The sequence below is a fragment of the Urocitellus parryii genome, chromosome 3 (assembly GCF_045843805.1).
Source record: "Urocitellus parryii isolate mUroPar1 chromosome 3, mUroPar1.hap1, whole genome shotgun sequence".
Lineage (NCBI taxonomy): Eukaryota > Metazoa > Chordata > Mammalia > Rodentia > Sciuridae > Urocitellus > Urocitellus parryii.
In genome coordinates, this window is record NC_135533.1 from 123,100,139 (window position 1) to 123,114,803 (window position 14,665).

Consider the following 14,665-nt stretch of genomic DNA (forward strand, 5'->3'; position numbering starts at 1 on the left):
AATTTTACCGTTCAGTCCTTAGACTTGTCCCCCTCACAGGCACCACCTTGCTGCACAGGAAGACTGCCTAGCAGTTCTCATGCCTGGTCATCATCAACAAGCCCTTTCGTCAGCCTGGTAATAGGTGTAATAGGTTAGAGTCCAAGACCCCTCTATGATGGGCTGGCCAGCAAAGGTGGACGGTTGTGGGAAAGCACAGTGGGAGCCCAGGAAGTCGAGGGAGGGGGGAGGCGGTTTGCCCACCCTGAGCGGAGACGACCACCAAAAAGGGGCAAACGCACTGAGCACCGAGGAATTATTGTCCCCCTTAAGTTTTTTTCTTTTATAGAATCAGGGAAAATTCATGTCACTTGCAGATTATCATGACTTCCTTTAATCTTATTTATTATGTCATTCGTAACGATTTCCCTGAGAAAGCAGCTTTCTTAAAGGAGCAAAGTAGGACATCTGTGGCTGGAGGAGGGGCTGGGGTTTGTGGTAACAGAGGAAGTCCAGGAACAGCACTGCCTGCCTCTGCCCGCGGGCAGGTCTTGCTGCAGGTCTCCTGTCCATGCCCCGACCACTGGGCCCCCTGGATCTCGTGCAGAGACCTCCCTGAGTCCTTATCCTTTACCATAGTCATCCTGCGACACAACAGGGGGACCAGTGGGCTGCAGCTGGTGATCTTAGGGGACATACAAGATTTTTAAGATGTTGCTCTACAACAGCTGTTTGTTTTTTATGATTTCGAGAACATGCGTGGATCAAATCAATCGATAGAGTCGCATAGACTTCCCTTTGAGCAGAGAGATGTGTACAGGAAGACTTCAGCGAGTTCCCAAATTAGATGGAAACATACCTTCTCTCGGGCCCCAACAGAATCTTAAAATTCAAACATGCAGTCACTTAATTAATAGAACAATAGTGTATAAAAATGTGTAATGACACCCAGCCATCTTTTGCCTTCTCCTGCCACTCCAGTCCCCTAAAGCACTTACAACCCTGCTGGTGGTTTCTTCTTGAAGTTTCCTTAATTATAATAAAAGTATGCTGACATTGCAACTTATGACTTATCACATTTCATAAGTCAAAGGGCACTTCCTGTTATGTTACATTAAAATCCAGGGGGCAATACCCATGGTTGGAGACATTTGTGGGTGTCAGTGGCATCTGGTTGCTACCAGCAGACATGTTGGTGAACATCTGACAACACACAGGACAGCCCCCACTGCAAGGAATTATCTGGCCCCAAAGATCAAAGTACTGAGGTTGAAAAGCCCTGTGGTACTTGAAGATTTGATCCTCTGACCAGGCACATTGTTCAATCGCTCCCGAGGTTAGTAGTGTTTGAGCTGTTAGTTAGTGTGTGTATATTGCTAGCTACAGCAATGGGATATTAGGGACAGGGATTACATTTCTCCACCACTGCTTTTTGGTTTTCCTGGAGTTATTCATTGCCTCATTTTCAACTGTGCCATGCAATTCATGTGTTGATAATTCGTTCCCATGTTTTCATGATATAAGAAAACTTTCCTTGACCCTCTTTTCTTTGAATGTTTGAATTTTTTAATTGGGGCATTATATTATGCATAGTGGTGGGATTTGTAATGCCATGTGCATTCACGCCCATAGCCATGGGCAATTTCTTTCCCCAGTACCTCCCCTTTCCCTTCCCTGTTCCTCCCCTTGCTGTTCTCTACAGTTCTCCCTGCTATTTTATGATGGTTTCTTTAAATTAGTGCACAATAATCACATGTAAACATAGAATTTGCTGTGGTGCATTTGTAGCTGAGCACAGCACAATTTGTAGATGGGCAGCTTTCTTGTGCACTTTCCTGGGCCTCCCCTCCTGCCTTCCCCTCCTGCCTCCCCCTCCCCCTCCCCCCTCCTCTCTCCCCCCCCCTCCCCCTCTTCAGAGCAGAGCCCAGCTGTCATCTGGGAGCTTTTCTCCATCACAATTCAGGTAGAATCTGTCCTCACAGAGGCCTTCCTTCTTGTCCACCTGTCTGGCTGCCCCACGCCTTCCGGGCACCTCCTAAGAGAGTGCCTGGGTAGGTGTTTGGTGAGCCTTCAGGTTTGTGGAAGAGCCTGTGATTGATTGGCAGTGTGTTGGGTGTAGAATCTTAAGTTGGAAATAATATTCAACCAGAATCTGAAGACGTTCTGGTGCCTTCCAAGATCCTTGAGCAAAACCCAGAGACCTAACCCTGGCCCGTTCCCTTTTAACACCATCGCTCCTTCTAATTGTTATCAGAAGTGTGCGGGTCTCCTTCTGTCCTCCCCTTGCATGCATGTCACGCTGCCCGTTGCACAGGTCCTCTCGGCCAACCCACAGAGCCCTCACGAGGCACTTTGCTCTGGAACTGGTTATTATATGTAACTGACAGTTTCTTTCTTTATGTTTTCTTTTTATGGAAATCTTATGGGTAAGATCTTTAAGTATTTTTAAAAACATATATTTTCTATCACACATTGAGATTTTCTTCACTTCGTCTTCCAAATCTGCGCTTCAATTTCTGTGTCAGGCACCATTCTCAGGGATGCGCGCTACTGTCCTCGTGTCCTCCTCCAGCTCCTTGGTTTGCCCCCTGAGGAGACCTTTGGGTATGTTTTCCTTTGGGAGTTCACCTGGGCTGTTTGCAGGGCCTTCCTTCCGAGTTTGGCTTTTATGTGGATTGACTTCCATCTTTCGTGTCAGAGGAGGGAGGCTTTAATGCAGAGAGTGCTCCCTGGTTGGCTGGTAGGTCTTGGGGTGCCCCGTGGCAGCTTAGAGGACAGCGGTGGGCTCGGCCCACGTAGGCACGTGGGGCTGAAGTGTCTCCTGTGGACGCTCCTGAGGTCAGCACCTAGAGGTTTGGCCCAGCCATACATTCCCACCCACACGGTATTCCCAGTCTCCGGCTACTTGGAGGCCAGTGTGGAGTAACGTCTGGCCCCTCCACTGTGCGTGTGGGGCTGGGAGGCCTGTCCGTGGACAGCTACTACTTTCTCAATTTCCATGGCTCCTGCTGCCGGGCTTCTGCCTGCTCCCTCTGAGCACTGTCCTCGTGCCTTTCCAGAAGGCAAACCTCAGTCTCTGGTCTAGACATCTCCCCTGCAGCTCCTTGCTCATCATTCCGAATCTTATTATATTCCAGCTGAGTGGGTGTCACACCCACGTGTCCGGCCTTCCCTCCCTCCTGGTCCTTGTGGCCATCTGACTTGCCTCAGGGTCTGAGGACTGCCGGGAGCCTGGAGACGCTCAGCAGACTCTGGCCAAATTGAAATCAATTGAATCTTGGCTGCAGAGACGGGCTTTTGGTCCCCAGCTCTGGGATGAAGCCTGGCTGTCTCTTTGTTCTTCCCCTGACCATGCTGCTTAATTTAGATGCGGCAGACTTAGGAGGCTTTTGATGAAACCTATGGCGATTCAGTCTCACGTGGTGATTTAAAAAATTGTCCTGGCAAATCAAAGGGGATGTAAAACAACTTCTGACCTTTTGTTTGTGTGTGTCTCCGTGAGGACTGCCTGGTGCTGGAAAGTCTTCGAGTGTCTGGTTGCAATTCTGATGAATTCCACATTGGACTTCATCAATCAGCCGGATGTGAGGCAACTCCCCGTGTGACCACCGCGCGGTCACATTTTGAGGATCAGGGTGTGCTCAGAGCCAGCCCAGCGTAGATTTGTGCTCTGAGGTCGCCTTTGCTGTCAGCAGAACCTGGTAATTAACCAGGACTGCGTTGGCCTGGGACTTGGGGTCCGGGGGGTCCATTGGGCAGAAAGGGGGCATCAGGAGGTGTATGTCTTTCCCACTGTCGGCACCAGGAATTTTATGGGCGGGAAAGAAAGTCCAGGGTAGAAGGACTCCGAGCTTGTTCTCCCAGCGGACTTGCACCCTGGCCTCGGGGTTGCTCTTGGCCCAGCTTCGTCTCTCCCTCCCTGCCCTGGATGGGGGTCAGAGAAAGAGGCTGAGGCCGACTCCCGAGCTGTCCCTTCCTGACTGATGGACCGTGTGTGCTTTTCTCTGCAGGTCAGGGATGGCGTGCCACGCCTGACGTCCACAGAGGCAGAGGCGAAGTGATCGGCCCTCGGAAGACCCCCTCACGTCTGGAGACCAGGCACCCAGCAGCGGGGCCTTGGGGTACGTCCTCCCCTCTCTCAAGTGCTCCCCTGCCAGCTTCGGGCTGAGCCTGTTCTTTTGGTGTTGAAGAGTTTATTCACGGCGTGTTGTCGAGGGCTGACTGTCAGCTTGTTGTTTGGAGTGGACAGGATGGCCAACCAAGCAGATGTGGTCCACATCCTCCGAGATGGCATCGTGGGGGATGGCAGAGCACAGGTCCTGCGGCCAGCATGAGCTGGGCATGTGCAAAGCAGCCTGCTGGGCACAAGTAGGGAGAGGTGGACGGGGCAGCTCCTTCAGGACCCTGACATCTGTGTTAAGGCAATGACTTTAAGGATAAAGACTAATTGCCAGTCGATGGGGACAGAGTTCTGAGTAGGACAGAGACGTGATCAGAGTCACCCTTTAATAAGATCACCCTAGGCTCTGACTGGAGATGGAGGCAAGCATGGAAGCCAGGAGGATTGGGAGGCCACGCTGCCCGCGAGCAGCCGTGGCTGGCACCTGCTATGTGTAGAGAAGGCCATGAGCAGGTCCTAGGAGCAGTGGGTGGTAGGACCTGCCAGCATCGCGTGGAGGGATGGAGGGAGGGGGGAGTTGGCAGGACGACCTCCGGATGGTCTGCACTGGGAGACGTGGAGGAGAAGTGCCTTCTCTAGGACGAGAAGGGCCAAGCGAGGGGCGGGATCCACTTCCACAGGGACACTCGAGCCCAGTTTTGAGTTTGAGCCACCTGAGGAACCACAAGTGCAGTGGCCAGGTCCAGAGTTCAGGACCCAGGCACTCCTTTGTGCCACACTTGGCTTGAGGCTTCCTGCACAGGGGTGAAGTGAACAGGACTGTTCATGCCACTCAGGACCAAGAGCTTTCGCCCTCAGTTGGCTGGCTAGGCCCTGGTTCTGAGGGGTGTTCTGCTTGCATTAGGATCATGAAGCAGAAGGTGATCCCACCGCACTTTTGCTGCCTTTGCCCAGGCTTGGGATGGGGTCTGCGACAGATAGAAACAGTGGTCCTGGGTCTCAGATTCCAGTCCACATGGTGAGGATGGTGGGATGATGGAGGTGACAATGATGGATATAGTGGAGCTGTAGGTTGTGGTGGTGGAAATGATGACAGTGATGGCGAAGATGGTGGTGATGGTGGTAATGCTGGTGATGGTGATGATGGTAATGCTGGTGATGGTGATGATGGTGATAGTGATGATGGTGATAGTGATTATGGTGGTGATGATGAGGGAGATGGTGATGATAATGGTGATGGTGATGATGGTGATGGTGATGATCATGATGGAGATGATGGTGGTGATGGTATGATGATGATGGAGATGATGGTGGTGATGGTATGATGATGATGGAGATGATGGTGGTGATGGTGATGATGGTGGTAATGGTGATGATGATGGTGATGATGTTGATGATGATGATGGGGATGATGGTGGTGGTGTTGATGATGATGATGATGGAGATGATGGTGGTGATAGTGATGATGATGGTGATGGTGAGGGTGAAGATGTGGTGATGGTGATGATGGTGATGGAAATTATGATAATGGTAGTGATGATGGTGGTGATGATGAAGAGATGGTGATGATGATGGTGGTGGAGGTGGTGGTGGTGGTGGTGGTGGTGATGATGATGATGGTAGAAATGGACCCAGGCAACATATGTTTCATACACTTATATTTGCACCCCATCTTCTGATTTCTATTCTACACATTCATTCTCCCTAGAAGGAGGCAGAAAACCTGTGTGTGAAGCCTGTGACTATTTTGGATGTAGGATGAGTATCTTGGTAATCCTTTGTTTCCTGTCACAATCAAGCTGCAAACCATCATTTATGAGTAAAGTCAGCATCTCTGGGGGCAGAGGGCTTTCTGTAAGATACTCTAAAGCTCTCAATGTTTCATTATTATCAATACAATGGTATCAGATCCCTCAGTAGGTATCATTTAGAACAAGCGGATATTTATCCTTGTGCCCCAGAAAGACCAACCTGTAGCCAAGAACACTAAGAACTGCCCAAGTTGCTCAGGGAAGAGACCTCTCAGCTGAGTGATGTGGGTGACCATTTGCTGTGGCTTTTTCGAGTCATGGGTCATACCTGTCTGTGTGGTGCAGAAGTCACTCTGCTTTTTTACAGATCACCAGATTATTTTGAGGGCTTATTCCATTTTTGCTGCTTTTGATTTTGGTCACTTTGGGGTTGAGAGCTGTGGAGTGAGATGGGCGCGTATGAATGAATCTCCTCCATTTGGATCGGGTGGGTCTTTTTCTTGATAGATTGTCAGCCACTGGGAACTGCAGATGCATCATTAAGTCACTGCATTTAAATTTAGCTCTTGCTTCCACCTGAAGGGATGGAACATTTGCATTATTTCACCACAAAGGGAAAGCAGTTTTGGGGGCAGCTCCGCAGGACCTGGTGAGACGGGAGGTCTGGCCAGTGGCTCTCAGAGGAGCACGTTCCGGAGCAGGTTGCTTTGCAGCCTGGAGGCAGTTTCAATGCTGTGAGCACCTTTGCCAGGTTTTCAGCTCCCACTGGGCAGTGCTTTCTGGCTGCCTGTCATGGACACTGTTGTCAGCATGCACAGGGCCAGAGGCCTGGCAGGTGAAGGAACGGGGCGAGCCTCCACAGACCCAAGCTGCACAATCTCTCTGCGAGCAGCACCCCCAGCTTTGCCATGGCTCCTCCTGGTCAGGTCATAAGGGCGGTCGATGCTCGTTGTAAAGTCACGTCTCAGAGAGGTGCGTGGAGTGAATGCTGGTCTCCCTATTCCTGGTCCCCGCTGACTTCACTGCTGATGGCTTGGTTCCTCTCCAGAATTTTCAGCCCCATGCACACATGTACACCCATAAGCACGCTCTCCACCTACTATGAAGTGGACACGTATGCACATGCGCAGGGGCTGTATGAACAAGTAAGGGCCACTGGGCACACTGGGCTCAGCACACACCTCCTGCAACCTGCAGTCCCCGTCCGTCAGGTGGGCGGTCTGCCATTCAGTCTGTGAAACCTCCAGTGTCTTCAACTCCTCCCTGTGCAGGCTGACGGCCATCATTGGTTGTCCTTCCACGTATCCCGGGTCTCATCTCCATCCACGTTTTCACCTGTCTGCATGGACAGCCACGTCCATCTCTACATTATGTCTGGGTCTCTGTCAATCTCATTTGGCCTCATATTTAGTTTTTGGTACTGGGGATGGAACCCAGAGGCACTTAACCATTGAGCCACATAAAATTATGTTTTATTTTGAGACAGGGTTTTGCTAAGTTGCTCAGGCCTCACTAAGTTGCTGAGGCTGCTCTCAAACTCGAAATCCTCCTGCCTCAGCCTCCCAAGTGCTGGGATCACAGGTGTGCACCACCACGCCTGCAGGTTTCATTCTGTTTGTCTCTGAGGAATTGCTGCCATAAATCTGACAAAGTCACTGCCCAAAACTGCCTGGGCACCCCGCATTCCCTGGAGTGTCCTGTAGGTAGCAAGAGTGGACAAAGCAGTTGACAAAACCCAGTCACAATCACAATTCACATATTCATAGAAAACACACCAGTCGTCCCCTCACCCATGGGGGTACGTCCCGAGACCCCAACCCGGACCCTCTGGGGTGCCGAACCCTATGCCTGCTCTTGTGTTTGCTGATGTATCCACAGAAGTGTGATCCACAGGGAGGCGCAGGCTGGGCCTGGTGGCAGAGCATTTGCAGTGCCCGGGGTCTGATGCCCGGCACCACCAGAATAAAGGATCAGTAAACAAACAGAGCGAGCACAGTGGGAGGAGGAGCAGCTGGCGAGTGGGGCGAGCGCGGCACAGGCTGTGTGACAGTCACGTAGGCTTGTGGCTCCTGTTTGTGGAGTTTCCCATTGTGCTGTGGGCCCGGCTGACCCGGGAGCTACAGAGGCAGCTGCAGCAGTGGGGACGCCTGGAGGCACAGGCTGAAGCTGCACACCCATGGTGGTCTCCCACGGCCTGAGGTTTCCTCTTTACCCACAGAAACCCAAGGTCACGCAGAGGAAGGGGTCAGTCTGGGGTTGGTGCAAGAAGCAGGCAAACCCTGGGGCACAGAGTGGGGTGACAGGTCCCTTGTGCCTGAGGTGCAGCTGGTGGAGCCCTCTGGCCAGGGCTTCTGCTCCAGGGCCTAAGCCTGCGTGATGGGGCTCCCGTGGTGAGGCCCTGGGCCTGCTGGCCTCTGCGCAAGGCCATCTGTGTGGCATGTCTGGGTGGAAGGCTCTTAGCCTGTGCTCCTCAAGAGCACAGCAATTATGTCCTTCAGATCTGCTGTGTTTATTTCTTTTCCTTCAAGTAGATAAGTCGGCAGAGAAGGGCCTGCTGCCCCGGAGCTGAGCCTGCTCCAGGCAGATGACTCACCAGAGCCCTCGGGGCCTGTGGCAAGCCTGGCCCGCTCCTCCTCGGTGGCTCTGCTCTGGCTCAAGGGCAGCCACATGGGGGTGGGAGGGGCCAGTATGTTTGGCAAGGGCTCAGAAGGGACCCTGAGCCTGTTGCTCTACGGGATGGCGTGTGGGTCTCCATGGTGTCTGTCTGACTCCTGCCCCTTGGTAACCTGGACCCTGAGACCCAGGATTCTTCTTTTTTGTTCAGGAGGTAACCAGGCTGTCAATGTGGCAGTGCACTCAGAGGTTTTGGGCCTGCTGTGCCCTTGATGTTGTGGGTCAGGGGTCTTTAGCTGGAGGATGACAGGTACCGTGGCTTAGCAAAATGGGGAGTAGATTGACTATTCATGGAAAGGAGCCTGTTTGGGCTCAGGAATGGCTTGATCCAGGAGCTCAGACACTGTCTTGGGGATACTGCGTCCTTTCCCTGTGGTGGCTTCAGTTTAGATTAGAGCCCTTCGGCAGGCATTCAGGGTTCAGGCCCGCTGCTCTTTCCACTTCCTGCTGATGCCTCCAAAGTTTGGCTCCGAAGGTGGCACAGCCTTGTACTAGCACTGCCTAGGCTTGTGCAGAGGGTCCCCTGAGGGCCAGGGCCCGTGCTCAGGCTGAAGGGTCTCCAGGCCCTGTGATAGTTTGGATGTGAGATGTCCCCCAGAAGCTCACGTGTGAGACGATCAGGAAGGTTCAGGGGAGAAATGGCCCGGTTGTGAGAGTCTTGACCACTCAGTCAATCAACCCCCTGTTGGGATTCACTGAGTGGCCGCTGCAGTGGGGGGTGTGGCTGGAGGAGGTGGGGATTGGGTGTGGCTTTGGGTATATATTTGTATCTGGAGAGTGGAGTCTCTGCTTCCTGGTTACTGTGATGTGAGGGGCTTCCCTCCGTCACCCTCTCCGCCACGCTGTGAGCCCCGAGGAATGGAGCCTGCTGTCTGAATCGGTGAGCCCCCAACACACCTTCCCTCCTTTACAGTAGTCCTGGGGTCCTTTAGTCACAGCAGCGGTAAATCTGACTAAAACAGGCTTGAGCCAGGCTATTGCCATGTAGGAGTGGCTGAGCTCCTGGGGCCAGTGTGGCAGCCATATTCCCCTCAGCCCAGTGACCTCTACCTCCTGCAGAGGGGCTTTGCACACTCCAGGCAGCAGCTAGACCTGGACGCTGGCTCCTCAGCGCCCGCTGACAGCACCTGCAGCCTCGGTGCACTGATGGGGTCCCAGCCTTGCAGATGCCCCAGGCCTGGGAGCAGGTCGGCAGGTGCTGTGTGCTCCCTGGGGTGGGGTGGTCAGCCTGGGCCCCAGGGAGGACTGTTGTGGTGTCCCTCAGAGCATGTGTGGGAGGCCTGGTCCTCAGGCACCAGGTGTGACCTCCTTGGTGGCGACCGTTTCTTCACATGGTGCACACACTAAAATGGGTCAATAGGGTGGCCCATGAGAGGGGAACTTGGACACTGAGACATGGACAGAGGGCAGCATTTGAAAGAGAAGGCGGAGATGGCAGGGTCCCTGCTGAAAAGCAGGGAAGGCCAAAGCTGCTGGCACCCAGCCCAGCGGGGACAGGGCAGTCACTCCCTCCTGCGTCCGGGCCTGATGGCGTCTTGGGCTGTGAGGCGTCATTTCTGTAGCTTAGGCCCCAGTTCATGGCATCAATTCATGGTACAGGTGTAAGCTGGGTTTTGGTTGCGAGCAGCAGCACTGGATTCTGGCCACTTCACGAGGGGAATCTGCTGACGGGCCTGTGGGAAGGGTGATGGCCAGGGCAGCCCTGGGTCCCAGGAGCAGGTCTCCACATGGCCCCTCAGAGTCCACCTCAAGGATGCATTTCCTTGGGACCCTCTGCTCAGGAGGGCATGTCCCAGGGAGGCCACATATCTATGTAGGAGCCTAGATTCCAGTCAGAGCCGGGCAAGAGCTGGCCCTGCGTGGGCCTTTGTCTCCTGGGTGCTGCATGCCCAGGACGGTGTGCACCGCAGGCTCTGCTTTAGACAACACCCAGGCACCTTTTCCAGGCTTTTGACCTGCTGTCCAGCCAGGCCTTGTCCCAACCCCAATCAGTAGCCAGGCAACAGACACGTTTGCTGCTGAGGGTAGTGGCCAGGTACAGAGGGCTTTGGGCCAGGAGAGAGGCTGAGAGGCACAGGCTCTGGCAGAGCTAATGTTCAACTCAGGGCCATGGAACATCCTGGTTCCCATGACACCCTGCCTGTGTTGGATTGGAGGCCAACTACCCCGTCGCTATGGAAAGACCAGGGACAGTGTGCGCCTGGTTGGCTTGGCACTCCCATTCCCAGGCCACAGCGCTGGCTTCCCAAAACCTCTACTGGTTTTAGTTCCCTGGAACCCCAGCGCATCACCTCCATCCCGTGAGGCTTTTAGACTCCCTTGAATTTGAAGGGTTGGCTTCCCACGGAGCAAAAAATCAATAATGACCCGATTAGTAAAGGGCAGAGTTATTTCAGTCCTGCAAGAGACGCAGGAGCAGAAGCTAATGAGCTCCCGCAATTTGCTTTGTAGAGCAATTACCGTGTGTCACAGCCCTGCATGTGACGCACCCTGACGAATGGTTCATGGGGGGACCCGCCTGTTCCTCCTGTGTTCCCTGCACCCAGTCTCTCTGAGGCACAGCAGGTGCACTTGTGGCTGAGCAGAGGATGGCGAGGTGCCTTGGGCGGGGGATGAATGATGGCAGCCCACTGCGGACACGTTGTTGCCAGTTTTGCCTGTCTGGTGCCTTAATCTGCAAGCAGCTGACTCCAAAGCAAGTTGTGCTTTTTTAAACACAGAAACTTCAAGTAAGAAAGCTGTTGACTTCTGAGGTTTAGCTGAAGGCCCATGTCTCATGAAAGACTGGGTACAAGTCCAAATGCCTGTCCCCCACCCCCACCCCAACCTGCATTTATTAGCAAGATCCGAGCACAATTGGATGGGGATGAATACAGTCTCTTCCTTGTCGCTGGCCAAGTCTTCTATTTGTTATAGGCTGCTAGAATTCTGACTCTGGGATTATTTATATCTAAAGCTATAGACATATTTCCATCCCTGTGCATCTGAACAAGGCATTTTGCCTGAATTTCTATCTGAAGAGCATCCGCCCACTCCCAGGCTGCTCGTTCACCTGTGGCTGAGCCGGAGGAAAAACTCGGCGTGGGCAGCAGTGGGGATGCGTGACCCAGCAGGCCTGTCCCCTCCGCCTGCTCCGACAGTTGTCGACCCAGGGGGTTTGGAGGAGGAGGAGCTAGGAGCTAGGGAGCCAGGAGGAAAGGGCCCAGACTCCTGCTCTGGCGCCCGCTATCCCAGGCCAGCCTCGAGCCTGGCGAAGGCCCTGCATACCTGTGGCTGTCATGTGTGGTTGTAAAAAGGGAAGTAACAAGAGTGACCTGACTGTTAGCTGGACCTTCTCTGGCAGGGACTGGTGCTGGCCTCCTTAAGCAGGGGAGAGGAGTGGGAGGGGGGCCCCTGGGGCGGCAGTGCAGGAGGAGGCTCATCCCTCCAGGCACAAGGAAGCCCCCCCTGGCTCAGGTGTGGGCAGGCAGACAGCCTCTGGGGCTGGACAGTGCCTCTGCTCTTCCTTCACAAAGTGCTGGGACAGTGATCCTCCGGGGAGTTGCAGGACAATCTGCAAATCTGTCAGTGCTGCCAGACCTTCCAAACACATGTCCAGGCAGCAAGCGAGCACTGCCCTCACCCGTGTGGTGGCACCACCCAAGCTGTTGGGGACCTGGATAGAACTAAAAGGCAGAGGAAGAGGGAACCTGCTGACTGTCCAGGAGCAGGGCCACGCTGCTCCGGAGAAGCCCCTGGTTCCTAGGCCTCTGGGCCTCACTCCAGTGCCCCACCCTGGCTCTCAGACTATATGGTTCTGTTTCTCAGGGGACCCGACTCAAGGTGGACCCGAACTCAGTGTTGCCTGAGCAGCAGAAGCCACCCAGGTGGGCTCCCTCCTCCTCTGGAGGACAAGGGTCCCTCTGACCACAGGGAGCCAGTAGGAATTATGGGGGAAACAGCTGTTCCTGCAGGGCCCCAGCCTTCCCTGCCCTGCCGAGCCATTCCCTGGAGGCTGTCCCTGCCCCCAACAAGCTTGGCACCTGAGAAGCCTCTTCCTCCCTGGGGAACTGAGCCGCCCTCCCCAGCCCCAGGGGAGACACCAGGAGGTGGTGGCAGAAACTGCCAGGGGGACAGGTGGCCTGGATGGGGGGGTTCCTTTGATCTTCTAAGCCTGAAACTTTCTGAAATGCCAAGGACTCCAGGGAGACCAAGGACCCCAGGATAACCAGGGACTCACGTGTGACCAGAGACCCCTGCACAGCCAGGGACCCCAGAGTAGCCAGGGCTGCAGCATGGCCAGGGTCTGTGGGCCGCTTGCAGTGGCCCGTGCTGTGTGTTGGGGGCTGTGTTCACCGGATGGTAGGGGGCCCACCATGGGCCTGGCTCTCTGCCCAGCGTGCGTCCTGTCCTGCTGTGGGAGCCCATCTCCCGTTGCCCTGTGTGCAGTTTTTCTATTGCAAGCCCAGCACTTGCTCACTCTACAGAAACCTGCTTCTAGGGCTCTTCCTCTTGCACTCCCCCCACCCCCCGCCGGGAGCCAAGGCAGGGGCAGCTGGACGTGGAAGCTTGACCAGCTGGACGCTCTCGGTAGAGCGCTGAGTCTTCACAGAGTGACACCAGGAAAAGTCAACTGCATTCATTCCTTTCCATGGCGAGCTCCTGGGTGGGGCCAAGAGTGTTCTAGCAGGTGCTTCTTGTCTCTGTCTGGGAGCTCGACTCCCTGGGCCCCATGTGCTCCCAGGTCCTTCCGCAGCTGCCTTTTATTGGTGGCTGGGAGCTTTTCTCTTCCTTGCTCCCACCCCAGATGCCAGGCTGCTGGAGGGATGGGCTTCAGTGGTCCTGGGGTGAGGACAGAGGACCTGAGTTTAGACCTGCAGGACAGGGTTCTGGTGAGCGTCCTTGCATTTCCAGCCCTGAGCATTCCTGGCTGGGTTCTCTGTCCACGGCTCCTGGCTGAGCCGAGGTCCACCGAGGTGCCAAGGGCGGGGCTCGGGGCTGGACGAGCTGGGTTGCCAGGAGGAGCTTGAACTGCTTGTCCGGAGAGCCAGGCGACTTGTCGTAGCTATTTTACATTTTACCTTATATATTTTTTACCTTGTTTAAGCAAACACCAGGCTCTAGCGGCAAGCCAAGGTCTGTGCACCAGTCACGCTTTGGAAATGGAAAAAGTCCTAGAAATCCCAAGACCCGGGTCCCCGGTGTTGAGAGCTGTGTTCCATGAGGTGCAGACTTGGAGGCTGAGAGCGCAGGTGGCTGAGTCTGGCCCACGAGCAGAGTTCCTAGGCCCTCTAGCCGAGCCACTTATTCCTGCCAGCTGTCTCCACCTCCCAGGCCTCGCCAGTCACAGCAGCCTACAGACCTGCACTCCAGAGCAAAACTGGGGACCACTGGGACATGGGGCAGGGGATGAGAGACCTCCTTCCCAGGTGCCAAACTCATGCGTCCCTGGAAACTCAGGACCCCATTTCCGTGTCCTAGGCCAGCAGCTGCCTGAAGGGGGCCATGGGATGGTGGCTCTACTGTTGTTTTAAATCAGGAGAATCGCTTGGTAAGAAAGAGGAGCACCGAGAAGAGGAGGACACACCTGGCCGTCCCCATCCCAGAGCCTCAGGGCAGTCGGTTTGAATGTTTACACTTTCACAAAGCTCCACGTCGACCTTCTCTTTTTAACTTTTTAAGACAATTTTGAGCATACTGAGAAGTTGAGAGAACAGCCTAATGAACCTTCATATGCACCCCACTTAGGATTGGCCACTTAAAAACTTCACAGCTGCTGTCAGCCCATCACCTGTCTATCATCTAGTACCTGCCTAGTTACCTAACTATCCATGGGTCATCTACCTACCTGATCTCTCCACCCTCTATTATGGATCATCCTCCATCTGTCTGTAGTCCACCATCTGGATCATCTAGTCACCTGTCATCTATCTATCACCTGTATCTATAATTTATCTATCTCTTTCATTTATCATCTGTCCATATCATCTGTCCACTGTCATTATCTCTCTCGCCCGTCTCTGTCTATAATCTGTACCTACCACCTGTCATCTATCACTCTCACTGTCCGTCATCTGCCCGTCCCCCATCATCTATCCCTCACCCCTCACTCCCCGTCCGTCTCCCATTGTCACCCTTCTGTACTGGATGGTTCCAATGTTAC

The 14,665-nt window shown here is 54.1% G+C and overlaps 1 protein-coding gene across 12 annotated transcripts in view; it reads left to right on the forward strand.

The window, feature by feature from the left end:
• Rimbp2 (RIMS binding protein 2) overlaps window positions 1-14,665 on the forward strand; it is a 201,945-nt gene that overhangs the window by 37,250 nt on the left and 150,030 nt on the right. For all 12 annotated transcript variants that reach the window (XM_026408023.2, XM_026408035.2, XM_026408031.2 and 9 more), the window contains exon 2: window positions 3,990-4,100. The gene's annotated coding sequence lies outside the window, so the exon portion shown is untranslated. The remainder of the gene's footprint in view (window positions 1-3,989; window positions 4,101-14,665) is intronic.